The sequence below is a fragment of the Phoca vitulina genome, unplaced genomic scaffold (assembly GCF_004348235.1).
Source record: "Phoca vitulina isolate PV1807 unplaced genomic scaffold, GSC_HSeal_1.0 scaffold118, whole genome shotgun sequence".
Lineage (NCBI taxonomy): Eukaryota > Metazoa > Chordata > Mammalia > Carnivora > Phocidae > Phoca > Phoca vitulina.
The window spans coordinates 810,195-828,251 of NW_022589821.1; the positions used below are offsets into that span (position 1 = coordinate 810,195).

The 18,057-nt window shown below is 42.8% G+C and overlaps 1 protein-coding gene across 4 annotated transcripts in view; it reads left to right on the forward strand.

Moving 5' to 3' along the window:
• The window catches only part of GATAD2B (GATA zinc finger domain containing 2B), a 91,297-nt gene that overhangs the window by 56,450 nt on the left and 16,790 nt on the right, over positions 1-18,057 (forward strand). The window lies entirely within an intron of this gene.

Consider the following 18,057-nt stretch of genomic DNA (forward strand, 5'->3'; position numbering starts at 1 on the left):
GTCTCTGTCAAATAAATAAATAAAATCTTAAAAAAAAAAAAAAAAAAGAGGTCATGGGAAAATTTTCCCAAGGTGGAACTAGTACACCAAGTTGGTATGAAGATGGAATGATTCTCAACACTGGCTGAGTAATGCAAACAGCTAGGGCATTTGTTAAAGTACAGATGCTTGAATCCTGTGGCAGACCAATTAAATCAGAATGTTTAGGAGTAAGTGGGACCTGGTATCAGTTTGGTTTTTTGTTTTTTTTTTTTTTTACAGTTCCTTAGATGATTCTAATGTGTATCCAAAGTTGATGTGTTCTGCAGTAGATCAGTGAAATTAAAAACTCAGAAGATGTGGGGCTCCTGGGTGGCTGAGTTGGTTAAGCATCTGCCTTCGGCTCAGGTCATGATCCCAGGGTCCTGGGATCAAGTCCCACGTCGGGCTCCCAGCTCGGTGGGGAGTCTGCTTCTGCCTCTCCCTCTGCTTGTGCTATCTCTCTCTCAAATGAATAAATAAAATCTTTTAAAAAAACCTCAGAAGATATGTTTGTTAAATATCATATTCAACATAGCTAAAGAGAGAATAAGGAGCAGCAACAGGAGGAAATTAAACAGAATGCAGCATAGAGATAGAAAGAAATGGAAAATATGACAAAAAGATTGAGATGTGGAGACCAGAGTAAGATGGCCCAAGATATATCTCATAGGGGTTCTAGGATAGAATAGGAAAAAATGAGATGGTAATAATGCTCAAAAAGATGAGATAATGGCTGAGAATTTTGCAGAATTGCTAAATATATCAGTCTTCAACTTCAGGAGAAAATAGCGAATCTTGAAAGGAGCAATAAAACAACACATTAGAGGGGCGCCTGGGTGGCTCAGTCGTTGGGTGTCTGCCTTTGGCTCGGGTCACAATCCCAGGGTCCTCGGATTGAGTCCCACATAGGGCTCCCTGCTCAGTGGGAAGTCTGCTTCTCCCTCTCCCTCTGCCTGCCGCTCCACCTGCTTGTTCTCTCTCTGTCAAATAAATAAATAAAATCTTTTAAGGTTTTATCTATTTGTCAGAGAGAGAAAGAGAGAGAGGGAACACAAGCAGGGGGAGTGGGAGAGGGAGAAGCAGGCTTCCCACTGAGCAGGGAGCCTGATGCGGGGCTCGATTGCAGGACCCTGGGATTGTGACCCGAGCCAAAGGCAGACACCCAACGACTGAGCCACCCAAGCGCCCCAATAAATAAAATCTTAAAAAAAAAAAAAAAAAAACTAAACACATTAGATGCACATTAGTGATACTGAGTCTTGTAAAATATCAAAGACAAAGAAAGAACTTACGAAACCAACCAGGGAGGAAGAAACATTACCACAAAGGAATGAAAATTAGACTTCAGTCAAAATTCTCAGCAACAAGAAAATGCCAGGAAAGTAGTATTTTCAAAGCACAGAGAAAAGATAAGTGAATTAGAACTCTATGCTCATTCTAGAGTGAGGATGAAGTAAACATTTTCAGGGAGACTTAAATGTGTTTAGCAGTTAGATATTCTTTTTTAAATTTTTAAATTTTTAAATTTTTTTTTAAAGATTTTATTCATTTATTTAATTGACAGAGAGAGAGAGAGACAGTGAGAGAGGGAACACAAGCAGGGTGAGGGGCAGAGGGAGAAGCAGGCTTCCCGCAGAGGAGGGAGCCTGACGCGGGGCTCCGATTCCAGGACCCTGGGATCATGACCTGAGCCAAAGGCAGATGCCTAACCGACTGAGCCACCCAGGCGCCCCTTAATTTTTTTAAATTCAATTAACATACAATGTATTATTGGTTTCAGAGCTACAAGTCTATGATTCATCAGTCTTTTTTTTTTTTTAAGATTTTATTTATTTATTTGAGAAATAGAGAATAAGAGAGAGAACACATGAGAGGGGGGAGGGTCAGAGGGAGAAGCAGACTCCACTGAGCAGGGAGCCCGATGCAGGACTCGATCCAGGGACTCCAGGATCATGACCTGAGCCGAAGGCAGTCACCTAACCAACTGAGCCACCCAGGCGCCCCAGTGATTCATCAGTCTTACATAATACATCACGTGCCCTCCTTAATGTCTATCACCCAGTTACCCCATCCCCCCACCCCCTCTCCTCCAGCAATCCTCAGTTTGTTTCCTATGATTATGAGTTTCTTATGGTTTGTCTCCAACTCTGATTTCATCTTGTTTTATTTTTTCCTCTCTTCCCCTGTGATCCTCTGTTTTGTTTCTTAAATTCCACATATCAATGAGATCATATGATAATTGTCTTTCTCTGATTGACTTATTTCACTTAGCATAAAACCCTCCAGTTCCATCCATGTCGACGCAAATGGCAAGATTTCATTTTTTTGATGGCTGAGTAGTATTCCATTGTATATATACACCACATCTTCTTTATCCATTCATCTGTCAGTGGACATCTGGGGTCTTTCCATAGTTTGACTGTTGTGGACATTGCTAGCAGTTAGGTGTTCTAAAAGAACTAATAAAAAGGGTATGTATCATGGGGCACCTGGGTGGCTCAGTTGGTTAAGCGTCTGCCTTCAGCTCAGGTCATGATCCCAGGGTCCTGGGATCAAGCCCCGCATCAGGCTCCCTGCTCAGCAGGGAGTCTGCTTCTCCCTCTCCCTCCGCCTGCCACTCCCCCTGCTTGTGCTCTCTCTCACTATCTCTCTCTCTGTGTCAAATAAATAAATAAAATCTTAAAAAAAAAAAAAAAGGGTATGTATCAGGAGAGAAGTTGAATCCCCTAAGATTGGCAGGACAAAAAGAAATTTGTGGGTATATCCAAGGTAGCTTTCACTATATGTAACACACTGATAATGACTAATTTGAGGGACACCTGGGTGGCTCAGTTGGTTAAGTGTCCCACTCTTGATTTTGGCTCAGATCATGATCTCAGGGTTGTGAGGTCAAGCCCTGCATCAGGCTCCGCATTCAGCGCAGAGTCTGCTTGAGATGCTCTTGCTCTCCCTCTGCCCCTCCCCCACACACGCTCGTGCGTGCACTCTCTCACTCTCAAATAAATAAATAAAATATTTTCTAAAAATGACTAATTTGATAGAAGCTAAAAAACAAAATGGGACTGAAATAAAATAGAGGAAATGAATAAAGAAAATTTAAGTCAGTCCAGTCAAAACGAGGCATAAAAGACCAAAACAGAAGCACAGAACAAGCAAAATAGTAAAATGAAGATGGTAGAAATGAAACTGAATATATGAGTGATCATGATAATAAATGTATATGGACTAAACTAGCCAGCTAAAGAAACATTATCAGGTTGAATGGAAAAACAAATTCAGGTAAATACTATCAAAAAGGCAGAGAAGGGGCACCTGGGTGGCTCAGCCGTTAAGCGTCTGCCTTTGGCTCAGGTCATGATCCCAGGGTCCTGGGCTCGAGCCCCACATCGGGCTCCCTGCTCAGCGGGAAGCCTGGCTCTCCCTCTCCCACTCCCCCTGCTTGTGTTCCCTCTCTCGCTGTGTCTGTCTCTCTCAAATAAATAAAATCTTGAAGAAAAAAAAAAGCACAGAAATTAAGAAGGGAAAAGGATGTTCCAGCAGACAAAATAAGCTTTGAGGCCATAATTAGAGGAACTTTTAAGATACAAGTAAATTTTAAAAAAGAAGATATAGGCACACCTGGGTGACTCAGTTGGGTAAGCGTCTGGCTCTTGATCTCAGCTCAGATCTTGATCTCAGGGTTGTGAGTCAAGCCCCACATTGGGCTCCACTGGGTGTGGAGCCTACTTAGAAAAAAAATTTTTTAAAAAGCCTACTTAGAAAAAAAAATAAATTTTATTTTATTTTAAGATTTTATCTATTCCTTTGACAGAGAGAGACACAGCGAGAGAGGGAACACAAGCAGGGGAGTGGGAGAGGGAGAAGCAGGCTTCCCGCCGAGCAGGGAGCCCGATGCGGGGCTTGATCCCAGGACCCTGGGATCATGACCTGAGCCGAAGGCAGACGCTTAACGACTGAGCCACCCAGGCGCCCCTTAAAAGATTTTTTTTAATTTTAAGTACAATCTACTCCCCCAACGTGGGGCTTTGAACTCGTGACCCCGAGATCAAGTCATATGCTCTACTGACTGAGCCAGCTGGGCGCCCTTGTTTTTAAAAGATATTTTTTGGGGGGTATGGTATTTTAGGTTGTCAGGTTTTTTCATCCACTTTCTGTCTTCTCTTTTGCCTTGTTTCCAACAAGAAATCTGGTATCCTTATTTTTACATAATCTGTCTTCCCCTTGCCCAATCCTAGCTACTTTTAAGTTTTTGTAGTAGTTCTAAGCAATTTAATTATGTCCCTTAGTATAGTTTTCTTCATGTTCCTTGTGCTTGGGGTTTATGGAGATTCTTGGATTTGTAGGTTTATAGTTTTCATTGTTTATTCACTTTTGGTCATTATTTATTCATATGTTTTTTCCATCCACTCCCATCTCCTCTCTTTGAAGGACTCCGGTTATCTGAATATTAGGCTGCTTAAAGTTGTTCCCCAGGGGCACCTGGGTGGCTCAGTTGGTTAAGCCACTGCCTTCGGCTCAGGTCATGATCCTGGAGTCCCGGGATCGAGTCCCGCATCGGGCTCCCTGCTCAGCAGGGAGTCTGCTTCTCCCCCTGACCCTCCCCCTTCTCATGCTCTCTCTCTATCTCGTTCTCTCTCTCAAATAAATAAACAAAATCTTAAAATAAAATAAAATAAAATAAAGTTGTTCCCCAGCTTTAGGGCACCTGGGTGGCTCAGTCAGTTAAGCATCTGCCATCGGCTCAGGTCATGATCCCGGGGTCCTGGGATGGAGCCCCGCATTGGGGTCCCTGCTCTGTGGGGAGCCTGCTTCTCACTCTCCCTGTGCCACTCCCCCTGCTTGTGCACTCTCTCTCTCTCTGTATCAAATAAATTAATAAAATCTTTAAAAAATTATTCTCTTTAAAAAAAAAAAGTCCCCCAGCCCCCTCATGTTCTTATTTATTCTATTTTTGATTTGAGGTAATTTTTATTACTAGGTCTTCTGGTTCATTAATCTTTTTTTTCTGTAATAACTAATTTGTCAGTATCATCCAGTGTGTTTTAACATCTTTATTGAGATATATTTTACATACCACAGAATTCACCTATTAAGAGTGTACAGTTTGGGGCACCTGGTGGCTCAGTCATTAAGCGTCTACCTTCGGCTCGGGTCATGATCCCAGGGTCCTGGGATCAAGCCCCACATCAGCCTCCCTGCTCCACGGGGAGTCTGCTTCTCCCTCTCCCCCTGCTTGTGTTCCCTCTCTCGCTGTGTCTCTCTCTGTCAAATAAATAAATATTAAAAAAAGAAAGAGTGTACAGTTTAATGGTTTTAGTATATTCACAGAGTTGTGCAACTATCCGCACACTCTTAAGATTAGAACATTTTCATCACCCCAAAAAGAAACCTCTGGGGTGCCTTGTGGCTCGGATGGTTAAACATCTGCCTTTGGCTCAGGTCATGATCTCTGGGTCGTGAAATCAAGTCCTGTGTTGGGCTCTGCTCAGCAGGAAGTCTGCTTCTTCTCCCTTTCCCCCTGCCCCCACTCATGCTCACTCTCTCACTCTCAAATAAATAAATAAAAAATCTTCCCCACCCCGAATAAATAAAAAATCTTTTAAAAAAAAGAAAGAAACCTCTGACCCATTAGCAGACATTCTCATTTTGACCTTCTATTCAGCTCTAGGCAACCACTAGTCTACTTTCTGTTTCCATTGACTTGCCTATTCTGGACTTTTCACATAAGTAGAATCATACAATAGATGGCCTTTTGTGACTAACTTCCTTCACTTAGGTAGTGTTTTTAAGGTTCATCTGTGTTGTAATTCTTATCAGTACTTCATTCCTTTTTGTGACCATATAATATTCCATTGTACAGATACACGACATTTTGTTGATTCATCAGTTGATGGACATTTGGGTTGTTTCCACTTTTTGGCTATTAGGAATAATGCTGTGGTGACCATTGGTGTACAAATTTTTTTTTAAATAAATGTGGGTTTTTTTTATTTCTTTAAAGATTTTATTTATTTATTTGACAGAGACACAGTGAGAGAGGGAACACAAGCAGGGGGAGTGGGAGAGGGAGAAGCAGGCTTCCCACCGAGCAGGGAGCCCGATGCGGGGCTCGATCTCAGGACCCTGGGATCATGACCCGAGTCGAAGGCAGACGCTTAACGACTGAGCCCCCCAGGCGCCCCTGGTGTACAAATTTTTGTGTGGAAATAATGTTCTTAGTGCTCTTGGGTGTATGCTAACAGTGGAATTGGTGGGTCATACAGTAACTCTGTGTTTAACTTTGTGAGGAACTGCCAGGCTCTTTTCCACACTGATTGTACCATTTTCCATTCCCACCAGCAGTGTGTGAAGATTCCAGTTTCTCTACGTGCTCTTCAGCACTTCCTGTGTTTTTTGTGATAGGTATCTCTGCAGCTGTCACCTCTGTGGTACTCTGTCCTTTCACTGAACTTCCTCTCCATCTCTTCTGCTCACAGGTCTGCCTGGCTCTGCCTCAATCCCCCCTGCCCACACCTTGTCCTAGAAATTCTCTCAAGACAATAAATGAGGGCAGTTGTCGAGCTTACCTTGTTTGTTTCCTGTTCCTGTGGGATCACTGCCTTTGTTGCCTGATGTCCAGTGTCTTGAAAACCTCATTTCATGTATTTTTGTCTGGGGGGTTGTTACTTCAGGTGGGAGGGTAAATCCAGCCCTGTTAACACCATCTTGGCCAGACTTTGCAGCATTACACATCAACAAATTGATGCTTAATGTTGAACTGGAGAGTGGATTACTAAATTGTGTCTTTTTGCAATGGAGTTCTACACAGCAGTTAAAACAAATGAACTAGAGCTTCATACATTTACTTGGATAAATTTTAAATATTAAAAAAATGAACATTGAAAGGCAAATGGAAGAGGATATGTACAAGAGCTACTTTTAAACTATAATTTATAAAAAATATACAAACTGGGCTATATATTATTTAAAGATATATATGGAATAATCTTATAACAGTATGCATGGAAATGATAACAAATCCATCCTAATAATGCCTTTCTCTGGGGAGAGGAGGAGAAGATAGATAGGGAGTGGTTTGGGGATGCACTTACACAGGGTGCTTTGTATCTGTAGTGTTTAGTTTCACTAAAAATAAGTTATGAAGCCACATATATGACAAATGACTGGGGTCTAAATGTGTGAAAAACTCTCAAAACTAAACAGTAAAAACAATCCAGTTAGAACATGGCCAGAAGACATGAACAGAGGGTTTTCACAAAAGAGGATTTACAGATGGCGAATAAACACATAGAAAGATATTCAGCATCACTAGCCATTAGGGAAATGCAAATGAAAACTATAGTGAAATATCAGTACACACCTCTCAGAATGGCTTAAATTAAAAATAATGACACCAACAAATGCCAGTGAGGAGATGAAGAAACTGGACTTCTCAAACATTGCTATGGGATTAGATGATGGTACAACTACACTGGAAAACAGATTGGCGGTTTCTTACAAAACTAAACATTAATTTGCTGTATTACTCAGCATTCACACTCTTAAGCATTTATCCCAGAGAAATGAAAACTTAAGTTTCTGTAGAAACTTGTATGTGAATGTTCATAGCAGCTTTATTTGTCATGGCAAAAAAAAAAACCCCAAAAACTAGAAACAACTCAGTTGTCCTTCAGCAATGGAATAAATAGGGTACATTCATTCCATGGACTACTAGTTGGCAATATAAAGGAACAGAATATTAGTATATGCAACAATTTGGATGAATCTCAAGGGAATTCTACTAAAAGCCATTTTAAAAAAACCAACCCCAGGGTTGCCTGGGTGGCTCAGTCAGTTAAGCGTCTCACTCTTGGTTTTTTTGTTTTTTTTTTTAAAGATTTTATTTATTTATTTGACAGAGCGAGAGCGGGAACACAAGCAGGGGGAGTGGGAGAGGGAGAAGCAGGCTTCCCGCGGAGCAGGGAGCCCGATGCGGGGCTCGATCCCAGGACCCTGGGATCATGACCTGAGCCGAAGGCAGACGCTTAACGACTGAGCCACCCAGGCGCCCCTCACTCTTGGTTTTGGCACAGGTCATGATCTGGGGATCCTGGGATCAAACCCTGCATCAGGCTCCGCGCTCAGTGTGGGTTCTGCTTGGGATTCTCTCTCTCCCTATCCTTCCGGCCCTCCTGCTCATGCTGTCTCACTCGTGCTCGCTCTCTCTCAAAATAAATCTTTTTAAAAAGCCAGGGGGGCGGGGGGAGGCGCCTGGGTGGCTCAGTTATTAAGCGTCTGCCTTCAGCTCAGGTCATGATCCCAGGGCCCTGGGATCGAGCCCTGTGTTGGGCTCCCTGCTCAGCAGGAAGCCTGCTTCTCCCTCTCCCACTCCCCCTGCTTGTGTTCCCTCTCTCACTGTCTCTCTCTGTCAAATAAATAAATAAAATCTTTAAATAAATAAAGATAAAATTTTAGATATGGAAAACAGATTGGTGATCACCAGGGTTTGGGATGTAGTTTTGGGGAGGGCAGTAAGAGGGTAGATATGTTTATAAAAGGGCAACATGAGGGATCCTTGAGGTGACGGAACTGTTCTCTATCTTGACTATGGTGGATACATGCACCTACAAATGTGATAACATTGTATATAACTAAATAAGCACAAATGTATCCAAGTAAAACTGGGAAAGATCTGTAGATTTTTTTTTTTTAAGATTTTATTTATTTATTTGAGAGAGAGAAAAAGCGAGCACAAGCAGGGGAGCGGCAAAGGGAGAGGGAGAAGCAGGCTCCCCACACAGCAGGGAGCCCGATGTGGAGCTCAATCCCAGGACCCTGGGATCATGACCTGAGCCAAAGGCAGGCGCTTAATGGACTGAGCCACCCAGGAGTCCCAAGATCTGTAGATTATATCAATGTTGATACCCTGGTCATGGTGCCATATAATAGTTCAGTGTTACCATTGGAGGAAACTAGTAAAGGGTACATGGAATCTTTCCTGCATGATTTCTTGAAACTTCATATAAATCTACAATTACCTCAAAAAGTTAAATCAAAAAATAAAATAGAAGCAAAATGTTAAGATTTGACCTTTGTTTATTATCCTCTATATATATCTCCTTGCTTGAAATATTTTATAATAAAGAGAACATGTACTTTCTTCATGTGTACAGTAAAATTCTCCTTAACTCCATGTTGTGACCATTTGGAAGATAGGTCAGAGAGCAAGAAATCAGAAAAAATATTGGAAACAATAAGAAATGAAGGTATTTTTTGCTCACTTACTAATACTCATTTAAAAGTCTTTGGATTTGGGGGTACCTGAAATACGACTCTTGATCTCGGGGTTGTGAGTTCGAGCACCACATTGGGTGTAGAGGTTACTAAAAAAAAAAGCCTTTAAATTTAACTTTTTTTTTAGATATACTTAGAGCGTGCGCATGCGTTGGGGGGGCAGAGGGAGGGAGACAAGCAGACTCCCCGTTGAGTGGGGAGCCTGACACCGGGCTTGCTCCCAGGACCCCGAGATCATGACCTGAGCTGAAATCAAGAGTTGGAGGCTTAACCGACTGAGCCACCCAGGCACCCCAAAAGTCTTTAAATTTTAAAAAGTATTAGAATTTATAAGAAGGATATATATATTTTATGTATTTATATGAATATATATCTCATGTGTGTATTATATATAATATGTATGAAGTACTTAAACAAAAAACAAGCTCCACACCCAATGTGGGGCTCAAATGCATGGCCCCAAGATCAAGAGTTCAATGCTCCTCCGACTGAGCCAGCCAGGTGTCCCAAAACAACTTATTTTTTATGTGTTAAGTAACTGATCTTCAACAAAGCAGGAAAGAATATCCAATGAAAAAAAGACCGTCTCTTCAACAATTGGTGTTGGGAAAATTGGACAGCCACATGCAGAAGAATGAAACTGGACCACTTTCCTATACCATACACAAAAATAAATTCAAAGTGGATGGGAGACCTAAATGTGAGACAGGAATCCATCAAAATCCTAGAGGAGAACACAGGCAACAACCTCTTAGACCTCAGCTGCAGCAACTTCTTGCTAGATACGTCTCTAAAGGCAAGGGAAACAAAAGCAAAAATGAACTATTGGGACTTCATCAAGATAAAAAGCTCCTGCAGGGGCGCCTGGGTGGCTCAGTCGTTAAGCGTCTGCCTTCGGCTCAGGTCATGGTCCCAGGGTCCTGGGATCGAGCCCCGCATCGGGCTCCCTGCTCGGCAGGAAGCCTGCTTCTCCCTCTCCCACTCCCCCTGCTTGTGTTCCCTCTCTCGCTGTGTCTCTCTCTGTCAAATAAATAAAATCTTTAAAAAAAAAAAAAAAAAAACTCCTGCAGAGCAAAGGAAACAATCAACAAAACCAAAAGACAACCTACAGAATGGAAGAAGGTATTTGCAAGTGACCTATCTGATAAAGGGCTGGTATCCAAGATCTATAAAGAACTAATCAGACAACACCCAAAAAACAAATCCAGTCAAGAAATGGGCAAAAGACATGAGTAGACAACTTTTTCAAAGAAGACATACAAATGGCCGACAGACACATGAAAAGATGCTCAACATCACTCATCATCAGGGAAATCAAAACCACTATGAGATACCACCTCAAACCAGTCAGAATGGCTAAAACTAACAAGTCAGGAAACAACAGATGTTGGTGAGGATGCGGAGAAAGGGGAACCTCCTACACTGTTGGTGGGAACGCAAGCTGGTGCAGCCAGTGTGGAAAACATATGGAGGTTCCTCAGAAGTTAAAAATAGAGCTCCCCTACAACCCAGCAATTGCACTACTAGGAATATATCCAAAGGATACAAAGATAGTGATTTGAAGGGGCACCTGCACCCCAATGTTTAGAGCAACAGTGTCCTCGATAGTCAAAATATGGAAAGAGCCCAGATGTGCATCGACAGATGAATGGATAAAGTTGTGGTATATATATACAATGGAATATTACTCAGCCATCAGAAAGAATAAAATCTTGCCATTTGCAGTGACGTGGATGGAACTAGAGTGTATTATGCCAAGCGAAATAAGTCAGAGAAAGACAAATACCATATGATTTCACTCATATGTGGAATTTAAGAAATAAAACAGAGGATCATAGGGGAAGGGAAGGAAAAATACGATAAAAACAGAGGGGCGCCTGGGTGGCTCAGTCGTTAAGTGTCTGCCTTCGGCTCAGGTCATGATCCCAGGGTCCTGGGATCGAGTTCCACATCAGACTCCCTGCCCATCAGGAAGCCTGCTTCTACCTCTCCCACTCCCCCTGCTTGTGTTCCCTCTCGCTGTCTCTCTCTCTGTCAAATAAATAAATAAAATCTTTAAAAAAAAAAAAAAAGATAAAAGCAGGGAGGCAAACCAAAAGAGACTCTTAAATATAGAGAACAAACTGAGGGTTGCTAGAGGGGAGGCGGGTGGGGGGATGGCCTAGATGGGTGATGGGCATTGAGGAGAGCACTTGCTGTGATGAGCACTGGGTGTTGTACGTTAAGTGATGAATCACTGAATTCTACTCTTCTACCCCGATGTGGGGCTTGATCTCAGGACCCTGGGATCATGACCTGTGTTGAAGGCAGACACCCAATGAATGAGCCACCAGGCGCCCCTAGGTCACTGTCTTTTAACAATTTCATTCTGATAGGAGAAGATGTGCATGTAACTAAAATAACTACTTGTTCACGTGAACCCATCTTCTCTGCCTTCTTATAGCCTGCTTCTTTTACTTACACTTCAATGAAGAGAACTGAATTCATCCACAGACAAAAGCTAGAAGCCTGGGAATCTTCCCTGACTTTTCGTGACTTCAATCTTGGTCACCAGGTCCTATCCGGTCCTATATTCTCCTCCTCTGAATGTGACTGTGAGACGACGCAGTCCTGGCCCGGTGCTCCGAGAAGTACCCTGAGACATGAGGGGAGGCAGGCAGCCGGCAGATGAAGCGGATACTGCACAGCAGCACGGACAAAGGACTAGTCACAGAGCCGTGCCACACACCAAACTGCCCCGAAGCCAGTTTCTGGATTCCAGTTCCACAGGCCAATACACTCCCTTAATGTGTAAGCCAGTTTGAGCTAGGGTTTCTGTTACCTAAACTGAAAATATCTTAACGGAAAACTCAGAAGTGCCAATGTGAAATCAAGGTGGATATATCCAATAAACAGGTGGATACATGGCAAACAAACTAAAGAGCCAGCGCTCAGGCCAGAGCTGGAGATCTATTTGAACAGAAGAGGAGGTAATGGAAGTAATGTATGGGCAATAAGTCAAACTGCCCAGAAAAAAATAGAGTCACAAGAAAAGAGGGTCAAGCATAGAACCTTGGGCAATACCTACATTTAACCAACTGAGCCACCCAGGCGCCCGGGCAATACCTACATTTAAGGGTTGGTTGGTCAGAGGAAACTAAGAAATGGCCAGAGAGCTGGGGGAAAACTAGGAAAACGACGTATCAACAAACTAAAGGAGCGTTCCAAGAAGAGAGTAGTTAATTATGTCTAACAATTATAGCAGGAAAATGCCCGGCTTTAAATCTGCTGTTGACGGCTGTAACAACAAGAATGGCCTGGGAGTAGCGCAGCTCCAGACCCATGCTCGTCAGGTTTTCATCCCACTGTCAAAACCCCAAACCAGAATCCAGGTCTGCAGCAAAGACTGAGAGGATCCTGAGAGAGAAGAGGACAGAGGGATGGGGAGGATGAGCAAACTAAATTAACATCTACTGAACGCCTGCTGTTCACCAGGCAATGTACAAGGCTCTTTATATTCGCTTTCCCAAGTAGTCACATCAGAGGATTAACAGAAAAATTTTAGTTGTCAGTTAAGTTAGAAAACCCCAATTTTCCGAGCACCTGGCCGGCTTGGTTGGTAGAGCATGGGACTCTCGATCTTGGGGTTGTGAGTTTGAGCCCCATGCTGGGTGTCAAACCTACTCAAAAAAAAAAAAAAAAAAAAAAAAGAAAGAAAGAAAGAAAAACACCAATTTTCAAAAATGATGAAATTTAAGCCTATAGTTATATAAAAGCAAAACAGTACTCCTTTAAAAAAAATTAAATTCAAGTTAGTTAACATATAGTGTAGTATTGGTTTCAAGAGTAGAATTCAGGGGCGCCTGGGTGGCTCAGTCGTTAAGCGTCTGCCTTCAGCTCAGGTCATGATCCCAGGGCCCTGGGATCGAGCCCCGCATCAGGCTCCCTGCTCAGCGGGAAGACTGCTTCTCCCTCTCCCACTCCCCCTGCTTGTGTTCCCTCTCTCGATGTGTCTCTCCCTCTCTGTCAAAAAATAAATAAAATCTTAAAAAAAAAAAAAGTGACCTTTTTCATCTTTTTTCCTACCAGCTGCATATAGTATACTTAATATTTGTGGGGGTGGATGGATGTGCACATTCATGAGTACCCAGCACTGCCTCCTAAGATGATCCAGCTTTGATACATCCGTCTGTATAACAGACTCCTGAAGTGAGCTCGTCCTGCATCGGAGTCCCAGGCGCACTGTCTATAGTCCTAGGGTACTTGATTGAACATTTTCCCATCTGTAATGTAGGGATGAGACCACTTAGTAGCTTGTTGAGGAGATTTAAATGAGAACACATGGGGCACCTGGGTGGCTCAGTCCGTTAAGCATCTGCCTTTGGCTCAGGTCATGATCCCAGGGGATGAGCCCAGCCCCACGTCTGGCTCCCTGCTCAGCTCTCCCTCCCCCAGCACATGCTCTCTCGCTTGCTCGCTTGCTCTCTCAATCTTTTAAAAAGGCAAAATACAACACTTATTTTATAGAATTTTTAAAGTTTTATTTTAAGTGGGCTCCACACTGAATATGGGGCTTGAACTCACGACCCTGAGATTGATTAAGCAACACATGCTCTACTACGGAGCCAGCCAGGCACCCCGATTTTGCAGAATTTTTGTTTTGCTTTTTTGGAGAAGAATTTTTCTGTGATAAATTTACATTGAGTATTATTTTCACAGCTTTTTTTTAAAAGATTTTATTTATTTATTTGACGCAGAGACAGAGCACAAGTAGGCAGGCAGAGGGAGAGGGAGAAGCAGGCTTCCCACCGAGCAGGGAGCCTGATTCGGGGCTCGATCCCAGGACCCTGGGATCATGACCTGAGCTGAAGGCAGACGCTTAACGACTGAGCCACCCAGGCGCCCCTGTTTTCACAGCTTTATTGGAGTATAATTTTAAGTCTATGTGTGTGATTTTTTTTTTTTTTTTTTTAGAGATTTTATTTATTTACTTGACACAGAGCACAAGCACGGGGAGTGGCAGGGAGAGGGAGAAGCAGGCTCTCCACTGAGCAGGGAGCCCGATGTGGGGCTTGATCCCAGGAACCCGAGATCATGACCTGAGCCGAAGGCAGACGCTTAACCGACTGAGCCACCCAGGTGCCACCAAGAACTTTTTCTTCATCCCAGAGATTCTGTTCCCATTAAATAATAGCTCCTCACTGCCTTGTCTCCACTTGCAGTCACGGGTAGCCTCTAACCTACTTTCTGTCTCTGTGAATTTGCCTATTCTAGGTACCTCATGTAAGTGGAACCATAAAATACTTGTCCTTCTGCGTGTGACTTACTTCACTTTGCATGTTATTTTCAAGATTCATCCATGTTTTATTGGATTTTGGGGCAGAATGGCTAGATCAGTAAAAAGCAAGCAAGGAAAATTTGGTCAGAGTTCTCAAGGCATCTCTTGGGAAAGATGACTTACCTTAGACATTCAAATATCTGTTTCCGGGGCGCCTGGGTGGCTCAGTCGTTAAGCTTCTCCCTTCAGCTCAGGTCACGGTCCCAGGGTCCTGGGATCGAGCCCCGCATCGGGCTCCCTGCTCGGTGGGAAGCCTGCTTCTCCCTCTCCCACTCCCCCTGCTTGTGTTCCCTCTCTCACTGTGTCTCTCTCTGTCAAATAAATAATATCTTTAAAAATATATATATGTTTTTTAAAAATGTATGTTTCTGGTTTCTCCCAACTTCTAGTGTATCTGTTTATTTCATTGGAGTATAATGGCGGGGGGGAGGTATTTGAGCAGTGTTCAATTGTTTGTATAACCATATGAGAAGCCGGGATGATGATGGCGTCCCAGACTCCCTTCAACTCTAGGTTATTGAAGTTTTGTTGCTTTGTTACATATTTTCAGTGCTCATGAATATAATTTGCCCCAAAACTTGGAACACTGTGCCATATTAATTTGCGTTTATGTATCTTGCTGTGTACTTTTCTGGAGTATTTTTTGCATCTAGGTGTATGATCAGTTGAGTAACAGACTTTTCCCACCTACAACTTCCCAATGGACCTCTCAGTATGAGATGTTTTGTTTTTTTAAAGATTTTATTTATTTATTTATTTGAGAGGGAGAGGGAGAAGCAGACTCACCTGATGTGGGACTCGATCCCAGGACCCTGGGATCATGACCTGAGCCGAAGGCAGACGCTTAACTGACTGAGCCATCCAGGTGCCCGTCAATATGAGATGTTGATCAAGTTCCCTGGAACACTGTTACTGTGGAGTTGGGACTTAACTTTTGATGTTCTGTAGCATTCAGCTTTCCAGTTTCCACCTTGTGGGTATTTTTCAGAAGTAAACCACTTCAGAAATAACATAAATCAAAATACCAGATCTTTAGGGGGACCTGTAGCTAAAGACTGTTTGTATATTCTATAATACATCTCCTATCTGAAGCTGTTAAAACTAAGAGGATATGGAGAAGTTGGAACCTCGTGTGCTGCTGGTGGTGACGTAAGATGGGCCCCTTTGGAAAGCAGCCCAACACTTTTTCTAAGTGTTGAACAAAGGGCTGCCATGCAGCCCAGCAGTTCGCTCCCAGGTCTTTACACAGGAGAACTGAAAACATGTTCATACAAAAACTTGTACACAAAAGTTCATAGCAGCATTGTTCATAATAGCAAAAAGTAGGGGAGAAAACAAATGTCCATCAGTTGATAAATGGATAAACAAAATACATCTATACAAATGGAATATCATTTGGACATAAAAAGATACAAAGTAATAACACAGGCTACAAACATGAATGAACCTTAAAAACATGATGCTCAGTGAAAACCAGTCACAAAAAAACCCACACATATTATATGGTTCCATTTATGTGAAAAGTCCAGGGGTGCCTGGGTGGCTCAGTCAGTTAAGCATCCAACTCTTGATTTCGGCTCAGGTCATGATCTCCCAGGGTCATGAGATCAAGCCTCACATCTCCCTCTGCGCTGGGCATGGAGTCTGCTTAAGATTCTCTCGCTGCGGGGCGGCTTGGTGGCTCAGTCATTAAGCGTCTGCCTTCCAGGGGCGCCTGGGTGGCTCAGATGGTTGCGCGTCTGCCTTCGGCTCAGGTCATGATCCCAGGGTCCTGGGATTGAGCTCCACATCAGGCTCCCTGCTAGGTGGGGAGTCTCCTTCTCCCTCTCCCACTCCCCCTGCTTGTGTTCCCTCTCTCATTGTCTCTATCTCTCTCTGTCAAATAAATAAATAAATAAAATCTTTAAAAAAAAAAAAAATCTCTCCCTGCCCCTCCCCCCTCTCGCACACACTTGCTCTGTCTCTCCCCCTCTCAAAAAAAAAAAAAGTCAAAATTAGCAAATTTAGAGACAGAAACTAAATTAGTTGAGGACAGAGATGTGGGCAGAGAGACTGCTAATGGGTGTGGGTTTTTTAGGGGGTAGATGATAATGTTCTAATATTGATTGTGGTGATGATTACAGTTTTGTGAATATAGTAAAAACCATTAAAATGCGCACTTTTTTTTAACATTTATTTGAGAGCACCCATACACGAGACGTGGGAGGGAGAAAGGGAGAGAAGAGAATCCTCAAGCAGACTTCCCTCTGAGCGTGGAGCCCAATGTGGGGCTCCATCCAGGACCCTGAGATCAGGACCTGAGCCAAAATCAAAAGTTGGCCACTTAAAACAGCTGAGCCATCCAGGCACCCCAAAGTGTGTGCTTTAAATAGGTGGATTATGTGATCTGTGAATTAACATCTCAGTAAAGCTAATCTTTTTAAAAAGAGAATTAAGAAATATTGCCCAGGGATGCCAGGGTGGCTCAGTCGGTTAAGCATCTGCCTTTGGCTCAGGTCATGATCTCAGGTTCCTGGGATCGAGTCCCGCATCGGGCTTCCTGCTCGGCTGGGAGTCTGCTTCTCCCTTGCTCTCTGCCTCTCCCCCACCCCCCACTTGTGCTTGCCCTCTCTCAAATAAATAAATAAAATCTTTAAAAAGAAAGAAAAGAAGAAACATTACCCAAAAATTCAGAGATCTGGCTTCTGACCTTTTTTCTGATCTCCAAAATGTCTGTTTACTTTTGTTGGATTTTTTTTTTTTTTTTGGTCCCAGGAAAGGATCAAATAGCTCTTATTTTACTCCTCACTACAAGAAGGAAGGTGCCTCAAACACAAACCTATTTTTCTTTGCAAGAGTACCAGTTAACATTGGTAGTGTTCTCTGTCCTCCTACTTGAGTCTGTGAATTACTGGGTCTGATCTCATGTTTTAGGTATAGAAGTCATAACCCTCGGGTATAGAAATTAAATTTTGTTGAGCATCTTCTGAGTCCCCACTTCTACAGATAAAATTGAGATTTAGGGAGGTAAAGTAACTTATTAAATATTTGACCTTATAAAAGTAATTAGCAGTTTGATCCTATGTTTCTATGACTCAAAAAACGTTCTTTCCAGTGCCTCATTGCTGTTTCCTACCAGGAAAACAGCCCTGGATTTAAAAGTATGGAAGAAATTCTGCATTTAGATTTTGTTAGCATAAAAAATCAAAGTGAGAGGGAAAATGATAATTTTCTTGCCTTTAATAATTTTGCTGCATAAGTAGAGAAAGTATTACCTCTTATCAGCCTAAACACCTGAGTCTTTCATTAAAGCCAAGTATCTTTTTTTTTTCCTAAGTGGGCTCGAACTCACGACCCCAAGATCAAGAGTCACCTGCTCTACCAACTGAGCCAGCTGGGCTCCCGCTAAAGCCAAGTATCTTAAGATATTGAATCTGCGGGCGCCTGGGTGGCTCAGTCGTTAGGCG